The 13,357-nt window shown below is 35.6% G+C and overlaps 1 protein-coding gene and 1 non-coding gene across 6 annotated transcripts in view; both read left to right on the forward strand.

Annotated features, from left to right (window-relative positions):
* Positions 1–13,357, forward strand: part of LRRC4C (leucine rich repeat containing 4C) — a 1,189,416-nt gene that overhangs the window by 160,969 nt on the left and 1,015,090 nt on the right. The window lies entirely within an intron of this gene.
* Positions 5,209–5,315, forward strand: LOC113603509 (U6 spliceosomal RNA). The gene has a single exon (XR_003425109.2). It is a non-coding gene; the product is annotated as a U6 spliceosomal RNA (small nuclear RNA).

The following is a 13,357-nucleotide window of genomic DNA, read 5'->3' on the forward strand; positions in this document are numbered from 1 at the left end:
CAATTGTAAATAGGATTGTTTCTTAACTTTGTGCTACTTTATTATTAGCATGTGAAAATATAACAGACTTTTGTATATTAATTTTGTAGCCTGCAACTGAATTCATTTATTAGTTCTAAGAGTTTTCTGGTGATGTCTTTAGAATTGTCTGCATATGATATCATATGATCTGCAAAGAGTAACCGTTTTATTTCTTCTTACCAGTTTGGATACCTTTTATTAATTTTTCTTGTCTGATTCCTACAGCTAGAACCTCCAATACTATCTTGAGTAAAACGATAAGGGTGGACATTCTTGTCTTGTTCCTGACCTTAGAGGAAAATCTTTTAATTCTCACTACTAAGTATGATATTACCTGTGTGTTTGTCATATCTATCTATATCTATATCTATCATCTACATCATCTATATCTATCTATTCCTAATATATTTTTTTATTGTCCACTGGTAAAAGCTTACCTGTTTTCAGGTATCAAAAAGTAACTTTTTGTTTCTGTATCATGACATATATAGTAAATATAAAGAAAATGTTTTCCATTTATCTTTGAATTTGGGGTATTAGCATCTGGTATAAACTGGTTAATATATTTCAGCAAGGGTGAAGACATTTTATTTTCCCACAAATGTTCATTTTCACTTGGTTAAAGAAAACCTACGTTTTTATTCAATGAGCAGGCTGAATACCTCTCTTCCATACTCCTCAATAAACATATTTGTTCATTCTTGACAGACAAATCAGAAATTCTGTTAAAACATCATTGAGTGTCATGTATGTTATCTAATATCTGTTATCTAATATTACTGAAATAGTAATAAGAAAAATAAAAATACCATGAGACTCACTACTCTGATGTTTTCAGTAATTCTTCTAGAGATAGGTCCAGAGTTTGAGAAGGTGGCTGTTTTTGTTTTTTCTTTTTGTGAGAGTTTAAGAAATAAAGAAAAAGGAATATATCAAAGAATTAATTTTCTTTAGTCTTTGGGGACTGACGTCTCAAACTGAAAGAAGTTGTTTTGGATTTGATCCTACTTCTTGTTTGTAGGCCTCAAAAAAGAAAAAAAAACAAAACAAAGGCACATTATAATTTGTCACCAGGGATAACACTTGTATTAGAAATAGGAACACGGGGGCCCCTGGGTGGCTCAGTTGGTTAACCATCTGACTTCGGTTCAGGTCATGACCTCATGGGTTGTGAGTTTGAGTCTCTCTTCCAGCTCTGTGCTGACAACTGGGTACATGGAGCATGCTTGCGATTCTGTCTCCCCCTGTCTGCCCCTTCCTTGCTCATACTCTGTCTCTCTGTCTCTCTCTCTCTCTCTCTGTCTCTGTCTCTCTTTCCCTCTCTCTCAAAAACCAAGAAAGTTAAAATAATCATAATAACAAAAAGAAACAGGAACACAGAACAACCACTAGGGCCTTTTTTGAATGCAAGGGGTCTCAGCTGAGGTACTGCAGCTTCTGCAATGCAAAATCAGCCTCTTAGAACCTGAGCCCTGCATTTCTGCCTCTCTGAAACTTTAAAAAATATTTGCCATTTAATAGAAATGTGTAGGATACAGCGATCATCCCTTAATTTTCACCTTACGTTAGCTTCCCACCCCCCACCCCCACCCGCCCATACCGGGCTTTGAAACAGAGTGATCTACAATCTTACGGGAACCGTGGGATTTTGAATTGTTGACTGATTTTTGCTTTAGGAAATCTCGAGTCAACATTAGAGTAGGTCTGGCAGGTACAGCTAGCCCTGGCTCAGGTGTTTCTTATCATATGTCACCTCTCTGGTTACCCACTTGAACAGGACTTAGAGAAAATAGTGTTCCACCTTGACCGTAGTTATCTAATTGAAATCATTCCACCCCAGTCAATCACAAGCCAGAATGACTGGACCTTAATAGAAAAAATTGGTCAAACACTAGGTAAATAGATAAAATCAAAAGGCAGATTGAAGCTGGTAATAGTTGATATAATGTGATCTTTGATACTGTGTCATCTACAGAAAGTGTTGGTTTGAAAGTCACGGTTACATACTGTTTTCAGATCTTTTTTGTGTGTTTCAATACATCACTTGTTCTGAACATATAGACTTGAAAGTATCTGTGTATTTTTTCTTTGTCCAGTTTTTTATAATTACAAAAATAAAAATAGAACACTATGCAATTTCTCTAAAAGAAAAATAAACCATCTAACCCCCTACCAACTAATACAACTGTACTTCCAGTTAAGCTTCTTCCCTTCCTTATCTTTGCCCACGTGGATAGGTGTTCTACATCACTGAATGACAGCAAACATATTTCTTTATTTTTTTTAAAGTTTCTTTGTTTTTGAGAGAGAGGGAGACAGAGTGCAAGAGGTTGAGGGGCAGAGAGAGGAGACACAGAATCTGAAGCAGGCTCCAGGCTCTGAGCTGTCAGCACAGAGCCCATCACAAGGCTCAAACCCACCAACCATGAGATCGTGAGCTGAGCTGAATTCCGACGCTCACTGACTGAGCCACACAGGTGCCCCTGAATCACAACAAATATTTTGTGTCCTGTCTTGTTTCATCTCACATTGCATGACCTGTGTTAGACACCAAAATATCAGGGTGGATCATACATGTTCTCCAATGTCATTAAGATTTATAACTTTATTTTGAATGGTCATAAAATGTAAATAAAATATCATAGTCTCACTAAAAGTTTTAACAGTACCCCTATTTTTTGGAGATTTATCTTTGCTCCAATTTTCTACTATTTTAGATAATGCCACAAATGCTTTCTTCCCCCCACCCCCCTTTAAATTAGTTCTTGACAAATCACGGGATGAAAGAGTGTAGTTCTTTCATGGCCTTGAATATCTATGAATCATGTCAGTTTGCAATGTTGACAGCCAAGTCCAAGTGTACTCCAAGCAGATAGATGTTATATTTTTAATGCATTTGTTATTGTAATCACTGAAACTGTAGGGCTAATTTAGTGTTGTAAGAGGGATTGTTACAGTCAGGCCATAGCCTAGTTAGAATTGCTAAGAATTATATTCTTTTAGTCATTGCTACATTAATGATTAAAAACATTTTTAACTTCATAGACTATGCATTATGATTCAATTACCCTTATCCTTGTTAATTCTGTTCCTCTGCTATAATAGTTATATTGGGATATATTATGAAACTTGTAGAACCATAAATAGTCATGGATCATATTGTATTCTGAAGAGTGAGTTCTGTTAGAATATAAATCCAAACAAAAAGTGAAACAAGCACATTTTAACAATAAGGAAAGGGGACAATATTATATAATAATTTTTTTTCCTCTGAAAATCCTTCTGCTTTTAACATTCTTACAAATTAAAATATATTATGTTTTAATGATCCAATGGAAATACATCTTTAAGATAAATCATTTTGTCATTCATTTACTCCTAAACAATCATTGTTTTCCTAGAAAATACATCTAGTGTAGAGATGAATGAAATTACAGGTCAGATTTGGCCAATCTCAAATCACAGACAGAGTGAGCCATTGAGAAACCCAAGCCTCACCTCTTTTTTTTTTTTTTGGTGTGTGTGAAGTTGTTTTTTCTCAGGCTCTGTGACCTGGTTTCTTGAGACCAGGCCCTTTGTTTTTTTCTTCAAGTGATTTTTGTTTTTGAGGCTTAAATATTGGACCAGAGCCTGGAAAATGTGGGTGTGACCAGTACATTCTCTCTTTAGAGATAAATTAGTAGTTTACTTCAGTATAATATGAGCACTAAGAATAACTCCAAATAGAGTATTCAAGTTGGCCTGGGTTTAGTCTTTTACTCCACCTTGAAGGTTTTGAAAATTGAATATCTGTGTCCCTATTCTATTCAGTGAGGACATCTCGCTATAATAGTGAAGACACTAAGTTTAAATGGCTCTCATTTTACAAGGCCCAAAATGTGTGTGTGTGTGCACATGCATGTGTGTGTTCATGTGTTTGTATGTTTAATAACATTAGTGAAGTTTTCAAATTATAAATTACTATGTGCTTATTATAAAAATGTAATATTAAACTGTACAGAGAATAAAGTGGAAGTTTTCTGGTCCTTTGCTTCGCACCACAGTTAATCAACATTAATAATTCTATGTACATTGTTCTAAAGATGTACTATGTGTATACATCAACACAACTTTGGTGTATCATACAGTCATGTGCTTTTCTTCCATTCAGTAATATTCCATAGAACATCATTATTACCTCATTATAATAATACAAAGTCATAGCATATAATATTGAAAGCATAGGTAAGTATAAGAAAAAAAAGTACCTGTTTTTACATTACCATAATTTTATTCATTTATATAATTTTAATAACTTTGGGATCATACCATATATATTGTGTTATAATATGATTTTTTTCTCAGTGTATTTTGAACATTTATCACAGGTTTAAATGTTCCTCTATGATGTGAAATATTCTGCTTAAAGTTATACCTGAATTTATTTAGCTCATCTTCTGTTGTTGGATATTGTTTGTTTTCACTATTTTTTTAAAATAATGTAAGAAAGGCTTGCACAAAAAGCTTTATGCATTTGTTTATTGATTTCAAGGTTTCCTAAAATCGAAATTGCTAACTCAGAGCATTTGAAACCTGTTGAAATATTACTAAATGGTACAAAGGATCAGTTGAGATGGTGCGTAAACCATGGGATCAGGTGTAATGTTACTGAACCACCAACTGAAGATAAAATGGTTACAATCAACTGGCGTAACTCTGGTTAACCACTTGTCAAAATGATTGGTTAAGTTTCTAATGAAATGATATTAAGTATAAAATATACTAAAATATTACATTGTTTATAAAATATTATTTATTTAAAAATATTTATGCCACCTTCTGTGTCATTCTGTGTATCCCCAGGATAGACTAGAGTATGCTATAACAACCTGCACATCTCAATGACTTAAAAAACAAAGTATCATTTTATTTTGTTTATGTTACCTTTTGCTTTGGTGTTTGTAGTACTCCTCTTCTTTATTTTCACTCCAGGCTATAGAAGCCGTTTTTGTTTGGCTATGACAGGTCTTGTGGCACAGGGAAAAGAGGTGGTGGAACCATAAATACTCTTGAACTTGTGTTCAGAAGAGACACACACTAGTTCGTCACAACCCATCAGCCAAAGTGAATCAGATTGCCATTCCTCATATCAGAGGGTGGAAAAATAAAATTATTTCACTGTGAGAGGCAATATAAGCTACATGGTGAGTGCTCGCTTCGGCAGCACATATACTAAAATTGGAACGATACAGAGAAGATTAGTATGGCCCCTGCACAAGGATGACACGCAAATTCGTGAAGCGTTCCATATTTTTGAGACTCTTAAAAACTGAGAACAAACTGAGGGTTGATGGGGGTGGGAGGGAGGGGGGTGTGTGTGATGGGTATTGAAGAGGGCATCTTTTGGGATGAGCACTGGGTGTTGTATGGAAACCAATTTGACAATAAATTTAATATATTAAAAAAAATAAGCTACATGGTGAAACACACTATGAACATGGCAGAAATGTTCAATTTTCTCCCATGGAGTAGGAACAAATATTCTGAATCAGAATAGAATCTACCACATCCTGGTTCTGGAAGGGGTCCAAAATTGGGAAGGGACTTTGACCTGTTCCAATGCTATATTGCCACGCTAGTGCAAGCCTCCATTTGTTCCAAAGCCTAACAAGCCTTTGTTGTAGAGGTAATATATGAAATGAATGATTTCATATGAAGAAATCTCTAAGTGTTCAGTATTTAAAGCATGCAACCTTTGTCTTACCCACAGGTGTTTTTATAAATTATAACCCCCCCCACCCCCGCCGTGTCTTTTTTTCCTGATTGCTACTGTATAAGAAAGCAATCACATTGTAAGAAAGGTTAGCAGGGTAACTCTACTCAAATTAAGGTCTGTACAAAGTCCTGTGTCTATGGTGTGTGTGTGTGTGTGTGTGTGTGTGTGTGTGTGTGTGTGTGTATCTAGAAGTGCTCTTTGCAGTTTGGGGAAGAGGGAGACCTCTTATAGACCTTATAGACCTCTGAAACAAACACAGTATTTGTGTTGATTACGAAACCATCTCTTTCTACAAAATCTATTTTCTCTATGTTTCCTTTCTAATTATTAGGAGCAGTTCCAAATAAAACTGTAATCTCTGGCAAAATGTTACAACACTAAATTTTGCAGTTTAAATGTTTCATAGTATATCAAGAGATTGAATATGACCCAATAATAAATGGACAGAAGAGCTGAGATTCCTGGCATATCTTCAGACACAAAATGGCTTTGTGCCATGAGAACAAAAGTAGAATATCTAGTCATTTGTATATATGGCATGATTGCTGACTCTTAGGTTTTATTTATCACCTTTGTGTGCCTCATATAAAACAGTAATCTATCCAATTCTTGTATCTGAAGTCATTTGTACCTCACATCGTAATCCTCTTTCCTTCCTAGGTGGTAAATCTTATTTCGTGACTCACATTGTGTGGCATGAATACTGGAAAATCTAAAAGACTTTAAATCATGTTTTTAATGTGCTTGTACCTTGCTATTGCTACCCATAGAAATTTCCTTTTCTCTTGCACATGGACATGTTTTCATGGAGGTAAATTTATTTTGATTTTAGCTTCATTTCACACATAGTATTGTCGATTACTTTGTTTTCTGCTTGCCAGGTTTTTGCAAAGTTGACATTAAAGGTCTTCCATATCACTTGTCAGGTAAGATAGCAGATACTTTGTTGCTTGGTAGTGCTGGCCCCTATTCTTCTCAGGGTGCAGGGCAAAGTAAGTTCAGGAACTTCAGTGGCAGAGTCTCCCCATCGTCTAGGTCTGAGGATATTGATGATGCTTCTTTTTTTATTGAATTATACTAAGGCCTTTGTACATTTTAAGCTCTCTCCATGCACTGAGCTCTGAGGTCATGGAAGGGTGAGTATAGCTACAGTAATGTAGTTTCCTCCCGGGAGAGAAGCTAATGGGGTAGAAAGAAGGGAGAAAGGAAAGATGTCTCATTAAGCTTGTTCTGCAGGCTAATGTAGACAGCTATAATAGAAACTTCATTGCTGGTGTTGGAATGTGTTTCAGTGGTTTTCAAGTTCCCTGGCCAGGAATATGAATGAACTTGTAACATATGTTCAGTGGTTTCCCTACATATGAGTAGTATATATTCAGGAACAAGCACAGTGATGTTCAGTGCTCCCCAGGAAGAATGGAAGCCGTTTGTATATGTCCAGGATGGAGAGCCCTTAGATCATTCTCTCTACATGTCATTTATTCACTGCTATGTCTCAGGAACTTGCTTGACTTACTGCTTATTTCTCTTTGACTTCTCAAATTGATTATTTTGTAACTGCCAGTACCACAAATTTGTACCGAAGGGCTAAGAATGGCTATAGTTTTCTCCATTTCCAGCTTTTTAACCATTACTCTTCCATCACTACATTAGAAATAAAATTCCTTTGAAGCTCATATTATATTAAGTTAATCTCTTTTTCCTCATGTAGGAAATCTTGTTTATTTATTGGCTTATTTACTGAAGTTTGGTATGAGGCCCATTGTCTCTCTCTGTACCCAGATCCATTCACCATTCTGATCAAACTCACAGAATGTTCACGAAACACAAAACACCATGTCTGTATTGTTACTCAATAACCATTCATATGGTAAGGGAGCTACCAATATATTTTGATGTCTCACTGTCATGAAACATAATAAAATATGTGACATAATTTTACTTGTAAAATCTAAACATGTGAATGTAAGAATACAGTTACTTTTTTTTTTTTTTTATTCTCAATACACCTGATTTTTAAATGTCACTTGTACTTATTTGCTTGTCTTGATTTTATTTCCGGATTTAATACTGTTGTCCAAGCAGAATGCTTCTGAAAAATACCTAGTTCCTTGGTTTCTGTGATGCCATTTATAATCATCCACTCAGGCTATCATAACCAAAGACTACAGTCTGGATGATTTCAACAACAAACATTTATGTTCTCACTACTCTGGAAGTTAGAAGTCCAAGATCAGTGTTAGTTTCTGGTAAAGGCTCTTTTCCTGGGTTATAGATGGCCATCTTCTTGCAGGATCCCTTTTCTGTTTGTGTGTGGAGAGAGAGAGTGAGAGAGAGAGAGCGAGGGATTTTGTCTCTTTCTCTTACAAGTACACCACTCCTATCAGATCAGGGTCCCACCCTTTGGACCACATTTTAAACCTTAATCACCTCTCTGGAGGCCCTTTCTCCAAATATAGTCATATTGGGCATTAAGGCTTAAATATATGGTTGGCAGGGGATGGGGGGAGCATAATTCAGTCCAAAGGGCCATTCTTCACAATACAAATTTCTTAACTTCCTGTGAGAGTTTCAGTTCATTATGCTTATTTTATTTTTTTAAAAAAAATTTTTTTTAACGTTTATTTATTTTTGAGACAGAGAGAAACAGAGCATGAACGGGGGAGGGGCAGAGAGAGAGGGAGACACAGAACTGGAAGCAGACTCCAGGCTCTGAGCCATCAGCCCAGAGCCCGATGCGGGGCTCGAACTCACGGTCCGTGAGATCGTGACCTGAGCTGAAGTAGGACGCTCAACCGACTGAGCCACCCAGGCGCCCCTCATTATGCTTATTTTAAAGATAGGAAAATGGATTACCTAAAGACTATCAGTTAAGGGTTGCTCTTCACTTATGTGTAAGAGATTATATGCGTAGTATCTTAGCAGAACAAGGAGTTTAGTTTTCTCAAGTAATAGAAATTCCAAAAATAAGTCCAGACCTGATATAGTGACCAACAAAGTCATCGAGAACTTAAACTCTTGTTCATGTCCAACCAACCATGGTAGTGGAATGGTATTTATTTTCATGGAATCTTATTGGATACAGTATTACTATTACAGTAATCTATCAGTAGATTACTATTCCACTATTACATTATCTACAAATAGAGACTCCTTTATTTCTTCCTTTCTAGCCTGTATATCTCTTATTTCTTTTTCTTGCTATATTGCACTGGCCAAGACTCAAAGTACTATATGAGATCACAGTGGTAAGAGCGCCTCCCTAGTTATTTAAAATAAGCAAAAACTAATTTGAATCTGTTACTTTGATTCTGAATTTGCCATTACTAAGCTATTCTTTTTCCCTTTGGGATCCAAATATATGAAATTTGGCTTATTGAACCAAAAACTTAAGAAATCCATTATCTCTGCATTGCTACCATTTGTGTTTACTTCTCCAGGTATCACTGAGTAAAAAGGCATTGTTTTTCATTGGCACTGAGGTCACAGTGGTGAGACAGATAGATTAAAAACAAACAAACAAAACAAAATGACAAAACCAATAAAAAAAACCCAGATTAACCCCAATTCTCCTCTATTTCTAACTTTCTGAGAGTTTCATCATATGTATGGATTTTGTCAAATATATTTTTCTAAAGTAATTGATATGATTATGTGATTGTTCTTCCAAGGCCTATTAATATGATAGATTATACTAATTGTTTTTTTTAATATTAAGCCAGTCTTGAATCCCTAGAATATAGCCTACTTGGTCATAGCATAAAAGTATTTTATATATTGCTAATTTCTATTAGCTAATCTTTTTCAAAGGATTTTTTGCATCTACATTCATGAATGATATTGATTTATAGTTTTTTGTTTTGTTTGCCAACTGTGTTTGCCAGGTATCAATGTAATACTGACCTCAGAGAATCATGTGAGAAGTATTCTATCCTCTACTACTTTCTTAAGGAGTTTGTGTAGAATGAATGGAAATTGTTCTTTAAAGTTCTCTTAGACTTTCCATCGATACTACTCCAAGGATTTTTTTCTTTTTAAGGATTTTTTATATTTTGATTTCAATGTCTTTGTAGTTATAAGGCTATTCAAATTATATATTTCATAATTGGTGATTTGTTTTGGATTGTGCACTTGAAGGAATTGATCTATTTTATCTAATTAAATATTTATCTCTGTAGAATTGTTTATTCTCTTAATATCCCTGTAATGTCAACATGGTCTGTAATGATATTCACTCCTTATTCCTGACATTGGCAATTTGTGTCTTCATTTTTCAGTTTGGCTGGAGGTTTGTCAATTTTACTGATCTTTTAAAATAACCAGTTTTCTGTTTCATTGGTGTATATTTTTCTGTTTTTAAGTTCATTGATGTATGTTCTTATCTTTATTATGTCCTCCCTCCTACTTTGTTTTGGTTCATCTTTCTCTTTTTCTTCTAATTTCTTTCTTTTTTTAAATTTTTTATGTTTTATTTTATATTTGAGAGAAAGAGACACAGAGCACGATCAGGGGAGGGGCAGAAAGATGGAGACAGAATCTGAAGCAGGCTCCAGAGTCTGAGCTTGTCAGCACAGAACCCGACCTGGGGCTTGAACTCTCGAACCGCACATGAGATCATGACCTAAGTCAAAGTCGAAAACTTAACTGACTGAGCCACCCTGGTGCCCCATTTTTCTTCTCATTTCTTAAGGTGGGAACTTATATTATTAATTGAGATTTTTTGTTTCCTCATATAAGTATATAGTGATATAAACTTCCCTCTTAGACTTGTTTTCACTATGTTTTACAAATTTTGATATTTTGTTTCTCATTATCATGTGGATAAATGTACTTTTGGTCTCCATTGAGCAATACATAACTTTGCCACTTGTATTATTTAGAAGTGTGTTGCTTAGGGGCACCTGGGTGGCTCAGTTGCTTAAGCATCTGACTTCGGTTCAGGTCATGATCTCATGGTTTGTGTGTTCAAGCCCTGCATTGGGCTCTTTGCTCACAGCTCATAGCCTGGAGCCTGCTTCAGATTCTGTGTCTCCTTCTCTCTCTTGGCCCCTCACCTTCCCGTGCTCTGTCTCTCTTTAAGACTTGGAAGCTTTTCTGGTGTCTCTCTGTTACCAATTTTTAGCTTGATTCCGTTATGATCAGATAATACACTCTGCATAATTTCAATATCTTTGAACTTCTCACAATTTATTTTATGGTTCACAATATGGCCTATCGTAGTAAATCATTCATTAAACTTTAAGGAATGTATATTCTGCTGCTATTGAGGAGAGTGGACTATAAATGCTGATTAGATCCTGTCTGAAGGTGGTATTGCTGAGTTCTTCTGTATCTTTGCTGATTTTATATCTAGTTGTTCTGTCAATTGTTGAGAAATAGATTTTGAAATGTCTAAGTATAACGTTTCATTTGTGTATTTCTCCTATCTGTTCTATCAGTTTTTGCTCACATATTTCAGAGCTCTGTGTTTGAGGCATGATTCCTACGTGTTCTTTGTAAATTGACCTTGAAAATCACTTAAATTCTTTTAGTTCCAGTTTCCTCTTCAGTGAAAGAACAATGATGGAAAGAAACATACTTAAATCACAGGGTTACTGAGAGAATCAAAAGAGGTGAAAATATGGTCTGAATTGTAATGTGTTAGATTTAGTGTCTAGAGGTAGTGTTATCAAATGGGGAGGGGAGATAATATTATTAATAACAAAATAATATCTTTATCTCTCTTAAGAGAAATAAAGTCTGTGCCCTATTATTCCCCCACCTAGAAATATAACACATTTTCATTAATTTATTGGGAGTCCAAAATATACATAAAAATATTAGTGAATGTCCTTTTACCATATTAGGTGAAAAACGAGATTAATAGAAGAAAGGTCCTATACTTAAACCATGGAACACTTGGGGATTTGAGATATTATAACACAGAGAAAATATTTTCAGTGTAACATTTGAATTTAAGAACACAGACTAGAATTGAAAACTCAAATGTATGCTAAAGTCAGTATTTATCAGAAATGAATATAGTTGGCCATATGTATATATGAATGAATGAATGGATTATTAAATGAAAGTAACAATGACTTCTGGTCGGTGTAAATAGTAATTTATATTCAGCCCCTCTTTTTAACATTTAATAGTGACTTCAGAGAACCATGGGGAACATTAAAAGGGAGACTACTGCTAAATGACGCAACTACTGAAATGTAATGCCCTCAGAGAATGCAGGTCCAGTATGACAAGCAGAATTATTAAATGTCCCGCATGATTCCCATCTTCTGATACAGGTCTCCTGTGTAATCTTGGGAACAGGTTATCTTGAACTGTGATGGGATCTCAACCTGTGATTAGGTTGTGTTATACAACAAGGTTGAGGGAAGTTTGCGGGTGCAATTAAGATTCCTAATCAATTGACTTTGAGTTAATCAGAATGGAGATTAACCTGGGTGTGCTTGATCTAGTCAAGTGAACTCTTTAAGGGAAGGTTTATGCTATCCCCTAAAGAGATTCAAAGCAGGAGACACACTCTCCTGCTGACCTTGAAGAAGGAAGCCAACATGAGTTCTACAGCTACAAGTAAATGAATTCTGCTAATGGGAGTGTAACCTTAGAAGAAGACCCCAAGTCTCTGATAAGACCCCCATATTTCACTACCATTTTGACTTGAGCCTTGTCAAACCCCCCAAAAAGAATCATGTGCAGATTTCTGACATACAGAATTTATGGTATTGTTCAGATATTTGACTGGAGATAATACTTTGTGATGGAAGCTCAACCGTTTATTAGGATGAAATATCTTGAAACAATGTGTTTACTAACTGGTGATATAATCTGGAGAAAGGATTGTTTTACCCTAATCCTAGTTTCCTTCCCTATCTCCCTTCAACCTCTCTCTTAACCTGTTGACTTTCTTTGCTGAACTCCCAAATTTTCCACCTTATGAGGCCTGTATACTCTCTATCCCCAGTTCTTGATTCAATTCGTATCCAGCCAGGCAGTCTGAGAACCTCATTTCTAGCCAGTGTCATTTCTAGCCAGTGTATAGGGACACTAGCTCTTTTTCTTCTAGTGTGTGAGAGTTTATGAGCTGGAATCATATTAAATGCTTTGACACAAATAAAGGCTAAAATGAAAACTAGACCTTGTCAAGCCTTGGTTCTTACTCTGTATCCTCGAATCCAATGTATTTCCTTTAGACAACTATTATATGTTTCAGTCATTCATTTGCCTACATGCTTACTGACTATTGCCTCCTCATAGCTTGTAATGTCCATGAAGACAAGGACTGTGTCTCTTTTGTTATATGAATAGCTAGAGGCTAGGAAAGAACTTGGCACAGAGTAGATTAATAAGTATTTTTTTCAATGAATACCCTGTCATTTAATGTGCCTGGTGTGTGTTCTGGACTTCCTTCCTCTGTTGCGTTCTCCCCCGTGTAATCAAAAGGTTGCTGAACAAGTACAAATCATAGCCTCAGGCTTAAGGTATTTATAATTTAGCTGAAGTGAAAGGGAAGTCATTAATAAGAGCCATTCAAAAAACCAGAAAGATACATACAGCACTGAGAATGAGTACTAATGAGCC

Source organism: Acinonyx jubatus, chromosome D1, assembly GCF_027475565.1.
Source record: "Acinonyx jubatus isolate Ajub_Pintada_27869175 chromosome D1, VMU_Ajub_asm_v1.0, whole genome shotgun sequence".
Taxonomy (NCBI): domain Eukaryota; kingdom Metazoa; phylum Chordata; class Mammalia; order Carnivora; family Felidae; genus Acinonyx; species Acinonyx jubatus.